The 14,925-nt window shown below is 43.9% G+C and overlaps 1 long non-coding RNA gene across 4 annotated transcripts in view; it reads right to left on the bottom strand.

Moving 5' to 3' along the window:
• The window catches only part of LOC130291355 (uncharacterized), a 68,730-nt gene that overhangs the window by 38,503 nt on the left and 15,302 nt on the right, over positions 1-14,925 (bottom strand). For 2 of the 4 annotated variants that reach the window (XR_008847902.1, XR_008847904.1), the window contains exons 2-4: positions 12,384-12,446; positions 10,602-10,761; positions 898-1,013 (exon numbers count right to left, since the gene is read on the bottom strand). This is a non-coding gene — a long non-coding RNA (uncharacterized LOC130291355). Of the gene's footprint in view, positions 1-897; positions 1,014-10,601; positions 10,762-12,383; positions 12,447-14,552; positions 14,671-14,925 lie in introns of all 4 variants that reach the window. The other 2 variants (XR_008847903.1, XR_008847905.1) reach the window with 2 other exon arrangements.

Genomic DNA, 14,925 nt, shown 5'->3' with positions numbered 1-14,925 from the left:
TTGCATCATAGCAGGTCTGGACTGTACAAATTCCTCCTATACTTTTGGAGGGCTCTATGGGGGACATTTAGCAAAACCTGTGCAGAGGAAGAGTGGTGCAGTTGCCCATAGCAACCAATCACATTGCTTCTTTCATTTTCCACAGGCCTCTAAAGAGGCCTGTGGAAAATGAAAGAAGCAATCTGATTGGTTGCTATGGGCAACTTCACCACTCTTACTCTGCACAGGTTTTGATAAATCTCCCCATATATGAATACATATACACCAAGCAAAAAATAGAGCTTCAAACTCCAATTAAGAAATATACAAATTTTATTCATCATTTTATTCATCTCACAATTTTGAAAATAAAACACGAGGTATAACAAACAATGACACTCCAATAAAACCACTCAGTGGGGTACTGAAAACACTGCAATGTAAATGATAATGATATACAAGCAGTAGAAAGGTAAACCAGGCACCGCTCTATCCAACACGTATTCCCATAAGAGAGGTTCCTATTGACTCTAGGTATAAAATTGCAGCTAGCTGCGTCCTTGGGTGCAGACCTCTGAAGTATAGAAAGCTTCAAGTAAATACCATATAGAAGAGCGAAATGAAGTCGCACTCACCCGAACGTTTCTTCAGCATGATGAAAACTTTAATTCCAACCAATAAACTGCAAAGGACAGGAAAAACTATTCCATAGTGGGGAGCGAGGGCCGATGAGGCTCTCAGACACGGGGCATACCACTGATAGGCTACTAGTTTCGCGTCACTGAGGACGCCTCTTCCGGCCCAGCTATAACCTGTATATGACTGATTTCTGTATTCTATATAACGTCAATGTTTTCTGTAAATTTGGCAGGCAACATACAAGCTTTATTAACATGTTGTGACTGATATTTGCTGTACCTTCTCAGATTACTGCAACACAGATCTAAATTAAACTTCTCACTTTGATTCTAAACATAGGTTGGCGTCTTCAAATGATCACCCAAACACTTGTTACTGCAGGCAGCAGGTCTATTCTGCAGTGAGAAAAGGTTAGATGAAATGTAGCAAAATGCATGACATTCTCTTATTTTACAAATGTTGTTGTGAAAAAAAAAAAAATCACCTTCCAAATGTCGCTTGTTCACGGATTGTGTAGCTTTAAGGTTGTGGTGAAGTTCAGAACTGTACTATTTATCACCTTGAAAGCACAAAATATGGCATGTGTCACCCCAAACTTACAAGGGTCCCCTTATACTGTATGTTAGTGCATGTCTACTGTCCTTAATGGTAGGGTAACATGGGAGTGGCTGCCATGTCAGAGTGAGCTGCCTGCCGCTGCTGCTGTAGCTCTGTGTGTCTGCTCATATCTTGGGAATTCTCACTGGCAGCCACGAGTGGATTCACAGAGCTATGGCAGCAACAGAAGAGAGCTCACGCTGACATGGCTGTGTGACTGCAGGCAGCACATCCGCAACGTCAAATACGATGCAGATGCACTCTCGTGTGACCCTTCCCTAGTCCTGCAGGAACTCATGGGAATGGAGTTCCTGCACTTTTTCCACAGCAGGAACTCTGTTCACAATAGCAAAAGTGCTGCAGGACCAGTCCTTGAGTGGAAATCTGTGATGAGTTCCCACACTTTTTTTTCCCCAGGACTTGACCCCTGGTGTAAGCTCTCAAAAGCAGTGTGTCTGATGCACATTATAATGTACGTTCTCAGGAGTAGTAGTTAGAATGCTCTCAGGTGAGGCCCATCTGCTGGATAGGGGCAATGTCTCCTCTGTACTATAAAATGTAAGCTCTTGAGAGTGTTCTGTCCGATGATTACAATTAGAGATGAGCGAATCTGTGAAAAATTTGATTCGGCCAATTTGCCGAATTTCCGGAAAAAAATTTGGTTCGATACGAATTTATTTGCGGCAAATCGCTATTAAAAACGTCTATTTACGGGCTACAGAGAGCTTCAATAGGTAGAACACTTTGCCTTGCCATAACACGCATAGGGAGTGTGCTGTGTTAGTGAAATAATACTGTTATTCAGTATGACATGCAGATTCTTTTGGAAATGTCCTTCATGCCATGAGAATGTAGTGACAAGAGTTACCTTCCATTCTGGACTTCTTACCTGGCTTATATGTATAGAAATTATTTATTTAAATTATATTAAATACTAGCTGAGTACCCGGCATCCTCGCTCTCCATCGCCTCCTTCACGTCGCTACGCACGCCGCTCCTATTGGATGACGGGACAGCGTGCGCAGCGACGTGATGACGACGATGGAGAGCGTCGACGTTGCAAGGGATCCCGAAGAGGACGCGCCGGAGCCCCGAGGACAGGTAAGTGATCGTCAGGGGACCACACGGGGCACCGTAAACGGTTATCCGGTGGCCGCTGAAGCAGTCTGCGCTGCCGGATAGCCGTTTATGCGATGGCCCCGACATACAAAAGCCATCGTAGGTCTGGGGGTCACTGTATACAGCAGCTGATAAGTACTGTAAGGATAAATCATTTTTTATAGAAGTAATTTACAAATCTGTGTAACTTTCTGGCACCCGTTTATTTAAAAGAAAATGTTTTCCAGGGGAGTACCCCTTTAAGCAACTGTATGGGTACCTTAAGCAGCTCAAACCAAATCAAACTAATCAAAACAGCTAGACACCAAGCCACCCAAACATCCAACAAGGCATGTCAGAGTCACTCGGTTAGCAACATTTCCTATGCTGAGTGTAATAAATTATAACAATAGACAAAAATGAAAAAAGAGAGAGTCACTTCCATTGGCTCAGGGTTTGTAAGATGTTAAAATGTCTTAAATCCTGATGCTGGAATCTTTTGGCTATGCTATATGATGGTGGAGACCTGCCTAAGCGTGCCTGTTATTTGGACCATGTGACAAACCATGTGCCTAGATTCCGTGAAAAGGGTAAACCTGTACTGCATTAAAGGGGTACTCAGATGGAAACCTTTTTTATTTTAACCCCTTAAGGACCGGGGGTTTTTCTGTTTTTGCACTTTTGTTTTTTGCTCCTTGCCTTTAAAAAATCAGAACTCTTTTAATTTTGCACCTAAAAATCCATATGAGGGCTTATTTTTTGCGCCACCAATTCTACTTTGTAATGACATCAGTCATTTTGCCCAAAAATCTACGGTGAAACAAAAAAAAAATCATTGTGAGACAAAATTGAAAAAAAAAACAACGCAGTTTTGTAACTTTTGGGGGCTTCCGTTTCTACGTAGTACATTTTTCGGTAAAAATGACACCTTCTCTTTATTCTGTAGGTTCATACGATTAAAATGATACCCTACTTATATAGGTTTGATTTTGTTGTACTTCTGGAAAAAATCATAACTTCATGCAGGAAAATTAATACGTTTAAAATTGTCATCTTCTGACCCCTATAACTTTATTTTTCCGTGTATGGGGCGGTATGAGGGCTCATTGTTTGAGCCGTGATCTGAAGTTTTTAACGGTACCATTTTTGCATTGATAGGACTTTATTTTATTCATTTTTTCATGATATAAAAAGTGACCAAAAATGCACTATTTTGGACTTTGGAATTTTTTTGCGCGTACGCCATTGACCGTGCGGTTTAATTAACAATATATTTTTATAATTCGGACATTTCCACACGCGGTGATACCACATATGTTTATTTTTATTTACACTGTGTTTTTTTTTATGGGAAAAGGGGGGTGATTCCCCTGTAAAAACTTCCCCTGTAAGGCCCTACTCTCGCCCTATTAATTCCCTTCTTGGCAAGTGTTACTCGCCCTAAAAAGGGCGGCCCCACACAGGAAACTCTCCATCTATTTCCATCTAAAACCCTGGGAAATGGCAGTGTTTGTTGAGGGAAATAGGGAGAGGTTCCTGTGTGGGGCTGCCCTTTTTAGGGCAGGTAACACCTTCCAAGAAGGGAATTAATATTGCGAGAGTAGGGCCTTACAGGGGAAGTTTTTACCCCCACCGGTTACAATGGACCATACGTTGTTCCCATCTACCTTTTAGAGGTCTTTGCATCTCATCAATACTTGGTGGTGTAGATGGCACATGGTGTTTTTTGCTCACCTTTCCTTTTCTTAGATATAAAAAAAATTGCCATCCATATATTTTATCCTAAGAAAAGTTAAGTTTTAGCTAATGCATATCCTCAATACTTACTTGTGGTCTGATGCGGAGGAATGTCTGTAACTGGGGAGCAGCACCTTTAATATGTTTTGTACTATCCATATTTGTGAAGTGTTGGTGTGGCACCCTGGTCAATCTATTCTGATGCATCAGGCATTGGTGGGTGGAAATCCTGGCTGATCCATGCCTGATTGGTCTTCACAAAGGTCAGTTTCTTCACATTTTTCGTGGACAGACGAGTTCTCCTTGGGGTTACTATGGCCCCCGCCGCACTAAACACCCGCTCTGATGGCACACTACTGGCCAAGCAGGACAGCTTTTCCAGGGCAGACTCTGCTAGTTGCTGCCACAAATCAAGTTTGGCTGCCCAGAAGTCCAGCGGATCTTCAAAGTGTGTTGGCATGGGCATGTCAAGGTATGCCACCACCTGCTGGTTCAAGTCCTGCTCCCGGTCTCATGAGCTGGTACTGCTCTTGCCACCCCAACCCTCCCCAGCAGCCATGGCAGTGGAAGGTGAGCGCAGAGGGCCCCCCGAGTCAGACCTGCGAGAGGATGGACGATGACGCACATAGGCATCAGCCAACTGACTACGTAGGATGTCTCTGTAGTAGGTCAATTTGTCCCCCTCTCAGTGAGTGTAAAAAAGGCACCCATTTTGTGCCGGTAGCAAAGGTCCAATAAGATGGAGACCAGAAGTCATCCCATTGTCGAATGGTGACAATTGGGCGGTCACTACACAAGCAAGTGAGCATGCATTGTGCCATTTGTGCAAGTGATTAGGAGGGACTCCCTGCCTCGATCTCCACTGCATACTGCCACGGTGTGTCTGGGTCCTCTGTCTCGCCTTCCTCATAAACCTCTGGCTGCTCCTGCTTCTCTTCTCCTGTGAGATGACTATAAAAAAAAAACATTGTGTGAAACCTAAACTGTGCTCCACTGTGCCCCTCCACCTCCTCTTCCAGTTCAGCCCCACAGGGCTCATGTGGCCGTGAGATGTAGGCGCCACGTCTCTAGTGCTCTGACCAGCCATCGTTTCTAACACGTGTTATAGGAAATGAAGCAGTGGGATGACATTGTTCATCCCGTAATCCTGGGGACTGACTAATAATGTGGCTTCCTAAAAGGGCTTGAGCAAATGCGAGGTGTCACATATGCCACTGGTTGACATTGAAGTTACACAGGGCAGTCCCCCTATCCACTTGGATCATCAAGAAATCTGTCCAACATATGGAGGGTGGAATTCCAACGTGTGGAAACGTCGCAAATCAGACTATTTTGGGGGATACCGTTCTGACACTGCAGCTCAAGGAGGGTGTGCTTTGGGGTGTACGAGTGGTTGAAGTGCATGCAAAGTTTCCTTCCCATTTTTAGGATATCTTGCAGATGGGGGGAACACTTAAGGAACCACTTGACAACCAGATTGAACACGTGTGCCATGCAGGGCGCATGGCTCAGGCTTCCTTGTCGCAGCACAGACCGGATGATATTCCCATTGTCGGTCACCATGGTTCCCATTTCCAGTTTTCGTGGAGTAAGCCATGATTCAGTTTCTTGATGAATAACTTTTAGCAGTTTCTCCCCTGTGTGACTCCGTTTGCCAAGGCAAACCATGTGAAGAACAGTGTGACACCGCCATACCCTGCAGACATGGTATTCTGGAGGGGCACTGAGACTTGTCCGTACAGTGGAGGCTGAGGACAAGATGGAGGATGAGGAGGCACACACTGTCATAGGACCAACAACCTGAGAAAGTGGAGGCGAAAGCTGCATGACCTGTCCAAGTTGCTGTTGTGGCTGGGCTGGAACCACTTTTACCCAGTGGGCCGTGAAGGACATGTATTGTCCCTGACCGTAGTTATAGCTCCACACGTTGGCAGTGCCGTGCACTATGGTATACACCGACAGGCTCAAGGACTGGCCCAACTTCTGTTCCACAAAATTGTGCAGGGCTGGTACTTCACCAAGAAATGACAGCTTGGGACTCTCCACATCGGCTCGGCACAAGCCATCGGTTCTCTGAAAGGTGCAGAGTCCACCACTTGAAAAGGGAAGGACTACAGCACCAGCAACTTGGACAGGAGCACATTCAGCTTCTGCGCCGTTGGATAACTGGGTGCATACTGTTGTCTCTTGGACATGGATTGCTGGCGGAATGACTGACTCGAAGTAGGAGGAGCAGGTGCATCCGGAGTGACATAAGATCGGTATGACAAACAGCTACCTTCGGCTGAGGTGGTGGAGCCTTGGCTGGCTGAAACAGGGAGCAGTGTGCCACTGGGTGATGCAGCAGGCTGGACCACCGCATCGGAGCCATGGTTCTTCCAGGACGCTTTATGGTGACGCTGCATATGTTGAAGCAGGGCCGTGGTGCTTCAACATATGCAGACTCAGACTGATCTTCTGCCGTCACATCTTGCATGTGGCCAGGTTAACATCCTCTGGATGCTTGATGAAAAACTTCCACACCGCCGAGTAGCTGATTTCCCCCCCAAAAGTCCTCACTAATTGACTGCTACTGCTGCCGACTCCGGGAACCCCTGTTCCACTACCCCCAGGGAGGTAGGCTGCCGTGAAGCAGGTGGTCTACCCCGGGCACATTTGGTTCCAGATTTTCCACTTCTGCCACCATGCTGAATGCCATCCATGCTACCACCTTGCTGGCTCAGCTGCTGCCTCACGGACAACCTGCAACCCTCTTCTTTTGATGATGAAGCTCCTTCTGCATCCGGCTCCCAAGTGCGATCGGCTTCATCATCATTGAGCTGTGTCTGCATGTCACTGATGTCCTCTTCAGGTTCCTCAACAGTGTCTGCTTCAGGATCCTGAAGGCTCGCAACACCACCTCCCACGCCACTCTCCTCTTCACTACTTGCCCGCCAAGCTGAGGAAGCGGTGGATGTCTCCTCCACTTCTTGGCTGGGCAGTAGCTGCTGACTGTCCTCTTTTAGATCGCCTCACTAAATATTGGAGCTGAGCCCACAGCATACGATACTTCTGTGGGGGAGGGAATGGCATAGGACAGAGGCAATGGGAGAACAGGGACTGCTCCCGGGCCCTGCCAACTGAGGGTTGTGTCTGAGGAACCCAACAACTGATTACTGGGGGTGTCAGATGTCAATTGTAATAAAGTAGATGACCGAGTTAACCAATCGATGACGGCAGATGGGTTGCTGGTCGAGACACGACCGCTAGCTGATACCAGGAGCTCAGGCCTCTCTTTTCGACTCCTACTGCTACTTGACCCTAGCCTGCTGCAACCTCTGTCTGATGAATTTAGGCCTCTGCCACTCCTCTGTGCACATCCTGGCACTTCTCTGCCTGACATACTTATACACTAGCTGAGTGAGTATATGTTACACTTATGAGAGGAGGACAATATGCTCCACTACCCTTAAAACTGTATTAGACTACAGAAACAAGTGTGTAGCTTTGGCTTGCACACAGTAACTAGTGTGGTGATCCAGTACGGGAGGTGTTACCTCGTGCTCCTGCTGTCCTGTCAGGCAACCTCCTCCAGTGTCCCCAAGGCCCCCTGCACTTGTTTCCCCATTGTAAAGTGTTATAAAATGTAATGTTGCTTTAACCCCTTAACGACGCAGGACGTATATTTACGTCCTGCGCCGGCTCCCGCGATATGAAGCGGGATCGCGGCGCGATCCCGCATCATATCGCGTTGGTCCCGGCGCTCATCAACGGCCGGGACCCGCGGCTAATACCACACATCGCCGATCGTGGCGATGTGCGGCATTAACCCTTTAGAAGCGGCGGTCAAAGCTGACCGCCGCTTCTAAAGTGAAAGTGACCCGGCTGCTCAGTCGGGCTGTTCGGGACCGCCGCGGTGAAATCGCGGCGTCCCGAACAGCTTGCAGGACACCGGGAGGGCCCCTACCTGCCTCCTCGGTGTCTGATCGGCGAATGACTGCTCCGTGCCTGAGATCCAGGCAGGAGCAGTCAAGCGCCGATAACACTGATCACAGGCGTGTTAATACACGCCTGTGATCTGTGTAAAAGATCAGTGTGTGCAGTGTTATAGGTCCCTATGGGACCTATAACACTGCAAAAAAAAAAGTTAAACAAAAGTGTTAATAAAGGTCATTTAACCCCTTCCCTAATAAAAGTTTGAATCACCCCCCTCTTCCCATAAAAAAAATAAAACAGTGTAAAAAAAAAAAAAAATAAACATATGTGGTATCGCCGCGTGCGTAAATGTCCGAACTATAAAAATATATCATTAATTAAACCGCACGGTCAATGGCGTACGCGCAAAAAAATTCCAAAATCACTTTTTATACCATTAAAAAATGAATAAAAAGTGATCAAAAAGTCCTATCAAAACAAAAATCATACCGATAAAAACTTCAGATCACAGCGCAAAAAATGAGTCATCATACCACCCTGTACGTGCAAAAATAAAAAAGTTATAGGGGTCAGAAGATGTCAATTTTAAACGTATACATTTTCCTGCACGTAGTTATGATTTTTTCCAGAAGTACGACAAAATCAAACCTATACAAGTAGGGTATCATTTTAACCGTATGGACCTACAGAATAATGATAAGGTGTAATTTTTACCTAAATATGCACTGCATAGAAACGGAAGCCCCCAAAAGTTACAAAATGGCGTTTTTTCTTCGATTTTGTGGCACAATGATTTTTTTTCCCATTTCCCAGTGCATTTTTGGGTAAAATGACTAATGTCACTGCAAAGTAGAATTGGCGACGCAAAAAATAAGCCATAATATGGATTTTTAGGTGGAAAATTTAAAGGGTTATGATTTTTAAAAGGTTAGGAGGAAAAAACGAAAGTGCAAAAACTCCTTAAGGGGTTAAGAGTTATACCATGTGATATATCATGTGATTGTTACCCAGGAGGTACCAGTGACCAGGTGATCCCAAGAGTGACCTATGAGCTCCCCGCTAGTCTCCCCCATATAAGCCCTGGGTGGAGCTTCTCTCTCTTTGAGCTCTGCTCTTCTGCTAAGGTGAGGTCCAGTGCAGTCGCCTAGTGTGTGTGTCCAGAGTGTTGGAGGCCTCAAAGTAAAGTCCTGCAGCCACCATCAAGTCAAGTAAGATAAAGTCACAGCTTTATGAGTCAAGTCAGTCCCTGTCATCTATCAAGTCAGCGTAGTCTGCATTCAGTTGTCCAGTCCTACTACAAGTCCCAGCAAGCCCTTAAGGTCTCTCCATCACTGGTCACCTCCTTGGGCCCTGGCTGAACTGTATAGACTTTACCAACTGTCTACCCTCAGTAAAGCTACCATTGTCCGTAACTTGGCGTCAGAGTATTTACTGCCCGTGCCTAGCCCAGGATCCAGCAGTATACCTTTGTGTGGTTATAGGCTAAACCACGCCCTGGCATCACAAACACAAGGGGTTAATTCCATCTGCCCTGCACCACACAAGCCCCATCTTAGTTCAACAGGAAAATATATAAAGGACACCACATAGGTGTACATACAGTTTACACTTATGAGAGGTGGACAATACGCTCCATTAAAAACTGTATAAGGCTACAAAAACAAGTATGTGGCTTTGGCTGGCCTTTCACAGAAACTAGGCCCAAATTAGATTAACAGGAAAATATATAAAGGACACCACATAGGTGTACCTACAGTTTACACTTATGAAAGCTGGACAATACGCTCAGCTTAAAACTGTATTAGGCTACAGAAACAAGGGTGTAGCTTTGGCTGGCCTTTCACAGTAACTAAGCCCAAATTAGTTTTTCAGGGGAAAAAAAACGTACACCACATAGGTGTACCTACAGTTTACACTTATGAGAGATGGACAATACACTCCGCTTAAAACTGTATAAGGCTACAGAAACAAGGGTGCAGCTTTGGCTGGTCTTTCACAGTAACTAGGCCAAAATTATTTTTTCTGGGAAAAAAAAGTACACCCCCTAAGTATGCACAGATTACACTTATGAGAGGACAATAAGCTCCCCTACGCAACCTGTATTAGGCACTGTAATCAGGTGACTATGGGTCTTCGTGCTCACCCTAAATGGCCCATTTTAGCTTTACAGTTGTTGTACAACCAACTGCAGCAGTACAGAATCACTGTGTAGTAGAGCCCAGTACAGACAGTACTATTAGGCATTAATAGCAGGTGACAATGGCTTTTACTGCTCTGCCTGACTCTCCCCTTTAAGCTTTAGAGTTGATGTACACCCCACTGCAACAGTGGAGTTGCTGTGTATTACACCCAAAAGTGTACTTTCTCTCTCTCTCTCTCTCTCTCTCTCTCTCTCTCTCAGTCAGTGCTTTTATGCAGTGATTTGGGCTTGTGGTGAATCGCTGCTGTAAAGCAGTTTTTCTGTGCAACGCACACAATGCTCTATCTCTCCGTGCAATGAAACGCTCTCTCTGAAATAAAACACTGAAGTGACTGGCCGCAAGATGGCTGCCGATTATATAGGGCTGTGACATCACAGGGGTGACTGGCTGCTGATAGGCTGCATCCTGCATGTGATTCAGGGTCATCCTGCCTACCGTTGTTCCTGCCTTCCCAGAGTTCCTTGCCCCATGTCCTCACATGTGGATCCTCCATTTTAGATGCCCTGGAGCCTGGACCGCATTAAATGGAGTTTAATGAAGGATTTGTGTGATCAAATCGCGGCGATATTCGGATTTGTTGCAAAGCAAATTATTGCTGAAATTTATAACAAATTTGGATATGTCAGATTTGATTCACTCATCCCTAATCTTAGCAGTAGAGAATTCAACCAAAATATTCCTCCCAAACAAAAAGCAGAATATCAGTAGACGCTGGGTATACAATCACATTTCGTGGTGCTTACTGACCACTCCTCTCTGCTATGAAATGGCTAAGTGCTGGTGAAAGTGCACTTAAAGGGGTACTCCCCTGGAAAAAAAAAATTTTTATCAACTGGTGCCACAAAGTTAAACAGATTTGTAAATTACTTCTATTTAAAAATCTTAATCCTTCCAGCATTTATCAGCTGCTATATGCTCCACAGGAAGTTCTTTTATTTTTGAATTTCCTTTCTGTCTGACCACAGTGATCTCTGCTGACACTTCTGTCCATTTTAGGAACTGTCCAGAGCAGGATAGGTTTCCTATGGGGATTTTCTTCTACTCTGGACAGTTCCTAAAATGGTCAGAGGTGTTTGCAGAGAGCACTGTGGTCAGACAGAAAGGAAATTCAAAAATAAAAGAACTTCCTCTGGAACATACAGCAGCTGATAAGTACTGGAAGTGTTAATATTTTTAAAGATATGTAATTTAAAAATCTGTTTAACTTTCTGGCACAAGTTGATTTATAAAAGAATGTTTCCTCTGGAGTACCCCATTGAGCCCTATTCCCACTTGTACATGTACAAAAGATAGTTAAAAGAATGTTGTTATCCATAGCAGTACTGATACTAACAGTTGTTTGTCTTCCTTTCTAGGACTCACAAAAAAGATTTAACAAAAGAGAACCGGACATCTTTATTTAACGATTTATAATAATAAATGTCTTATTTAGATTTGGCATTCCTCCTCTACTTTCATTGTATCAAAAATAATCTAATACAGTATGGGGTCTTGTAAGATTGGCCAATCAACTCCCAAAAAGCATGTGTTCTTTCTTCAGGGTTCAGAGGTCACTATAAATTACTCCAACTTATCATTAATAGGGCAAAACCTAAAGTTTACACCCCTGACTGCTGGGTTAATAACTTTTCCGAAGGAATTCACCTGTTTTTTGCTGTCACATTAGCAGATATATCTAAATATATAAATAATATATTAATAATAATATATGAAAACACCCTCTAAAGGAAAACAGACCAACCATTTGGAATAATTATTTTATTATTAAAGATTAGAGATGAGCAAACTTACAGTAAATTCGATTCATCACGAACTTCTCGGCTCGGCAGTTGATGACTTTTCCTGCGTAAATTAGTTCAGCCTTCTGGTGCTCCTGTGGGCTGGAAAAGGTGGATACAGTCCTAGGAAAGAGTCTCCTAGGACTGTATCCACCTTTTCCAGCCCACCGGAGCACCGGAAAGCTGAACTAATTTATGCAGGAAAAGTCATCAACTGCCGAGCCGAGAAGTTCGTGACGAATCGAATTTACTGTAAGTTCGCTCATCTCTATTAAAGATATTACACCAATACTTGTTTGATTGTCCCACAAACACTACTGCAGCTCTCTTCATAGTGTTTGAGCCTTGCTAAAACTTAAAGGAGTTGTCCAGGGATAAAAATAAAATAAAGTAAAATGAAAAAAAGAACAATTATAAAAAAAAGCAGTACTTGCCTTACCAGTTCCTCACCATTGCTGTTCTGATGGTGCCTGGGTCCCCACTGATCTCTAATTACTGATCCCTGCATAAACAGATGGGTCAAAAAACAAGCAAAATGGTATTTTTTTTATATTGAGTTCCACTGAATACCTGTCATATCACACAAAAAATAATGCTTATGTATGTTCCTCACCAGGTCATGCAGATTCTTCACCTGTCTTTATGTGTCTAGCTTCTGTATTTGGCTCACAAATCCCTCTGTTCTGCTGCTTACTCATTCTGACATCCACTGCTCAGGAAGGGATGTGACTGAGGCAAGCACTGAGCCCGCCCTCACTCACCATGCATTCACTCCCTCCCTGAGTCTGCTGTGCTGTACTGGGACTCTTCACTGCAGTCTGATAGGACAGAAATGAGAACAGAACTGCTAGTCCCACTCTCACTTCCTGGACTTTGTCCTAGCCTGTGCTTTAGTTGAAGATGATGTAGCAGCTGGACAGGATTATGTTCTGGATGGTATGGGGACCCCTAGTCATCTTTCTTTTTTATTTTCTGTGAAAAAGAGATAACATTGTTTTTTTTTTTTAAAGGGACACACTGCTGGAAAACATCATATCCCCTATTCAAAAGATAGGGGATAAGATGTCTAATCGTGAGAATCCTGCCACTGGGAACCCCCACAATCTCCGCTGCGGCATCCCAGTCATTTGGTGCAAACTCTGCTCCGTGCCTGATGACTACAGCTGCCACGCCCCCTCCCATAGACATGAATGGAGGGGGCGTGGTGTGACATCACAAAAACGGAGGCTCCAAGCTTCAGTGTTCCAGACACTGCTGCTGCCGGCCTGGAGATCACGGGGGTCCCCAGCGGCGGGTCCCCTATGATCAGACATCTTATCCCCTATCCTTTGGATAGGAGATACGATGTTTTCTGGCAAAGTACCCCTTTAAGTATATTAGAAAAGTTAATGTTTTGCCAAGATGTTCAACATGTAAAATGTTTTTGAATCGGACAGTGCCCATTTAATTTTATGGGTGTTAGTTTTATTAATAACAATTTAAAAAAAATATACAAATATAGATATCTTGTCAGTTAACAGTGACTACCGTTGGAAAGCCCTGGTGGCCATTTTAGGTCCAAGGCCATCTCTATAAAACTTTCATCCCTGGCAAATAAAATTGATCAAGGCTTTTCAACGGTAAGGGTTGGTTCACACAGACTGTTTCCTTTTTAGTAATTTTTGGTTTTCTGGGCAGATTTTTTGCATGGTAATGCCGAGGAGGAAATTTCACAGCCTGTACGACAAATCAGAATCCCCTTTGAAACTAAAACAAAATGCAATGTACCCAAAACGGAATTCCGCGTAGAACATCCATCGTGTGAACCCAGCCTAACAGTTTCCTCTTATTCTGGCCATAGCTGTGGTGTCTTGATCACATATGTTGCCCCCGCACCAGAGATAACCAGGGCACACCTACCCACATGATCAAAGTGCCATAACACCCACGTGAAACCAACCTTATAGGGGTACTCCACTGGAAAACATTTTCTTTTAAATCCACTGGTGCCAGAAAGTTAAACAGATTAGTAAATTACTTCTATTAAAATTTTTTAACTCTTTCAGTACACATCAGCTGCTGTATGCTCCACAGGAAGTTCTTTTCTATTTGAATTTCCTTTCTACCTGACTATATTAAGCGTGTGTGAACATGGCCTAGGACCGGATGGAGTTACCAGTTCCAAAATCTATATCAACAATTTCAGCAATTAGTTTTGGCATTCTCAATGCTTATACTTCTATCTGACCTGATGCTAAACCTCACATACATTACGGTACTTACTGTTAAGGTAAATAAATATTCAGCCACATTTCATTACATTTTCGAAGCGTTGCCCCAGCTTTGCACTTTGGAACAGTATCTACATCTTCTGACCTTCTCCCACACATCTACAGGGTTTCCCCCACGGTTTGTTTACAGAATACATACTGAATAAATTTCGGAAATTCTATAGATATTGTATTTTCTTTGCAGTTGGGGGGTGGGGGTCATAATAGGAGTTCGCACATGCAATGATTTATCTTCTTTCCTGCAGTGTTGATTCAGATGTGTTTGTGTTTCTTTCATTCCCAACATCTTCGGAAATATATTAAAACAAATATGGTGTATTCTGATATTATTTCATCACCTAATCTATGAATCAGATCAGCGCAATGGCACATGAAGTAATGACAAATCCATCAGATTTCTCCCAGGAGGCCAGCGCGGCAAGACTTGGTGTTGGGAAATGAACAGAGCAATGCTCCCTGGGAAAAAAGTATGCAAATGAGCTCTCCAGCATATGGAAAAAAAATCTCTCTAGTGCCCCCTAGGTGTGACCTACTATAGAGCCTTGAAATTTAACTATAGATTTCAGCCAAACCCGAGTAACTTTTTGGCATTTTTTTTTTGTTTATTTGTGGTTATTATGGTTTTGTAGATCTCTAACAGGTACAGGTTTTAGTTTTCATGTAGTGTTTGCTCAAGAAAATACGTTTTATACTACACAATTGTGTTTCCAT

The sequence above is a fragment of the Hyla sarda genome, chromosome 9 (assembly GCF_029499605.1).
Source record: "Hyla sarda isolate aHylSar1 chromosome 9, aHylSar1.hap1, whole genome shotgun sequence".
Lineage (NCBI taxonomy): Eukaryota > Metazoa > Chordata > Amphibia > Anura > Hylidae > Hyla > Hyla sarda.
Note: the sequence above shows the minus strand (reverse complement) of the source record. Positions and strands in the feature narration are given on the sequence as shown.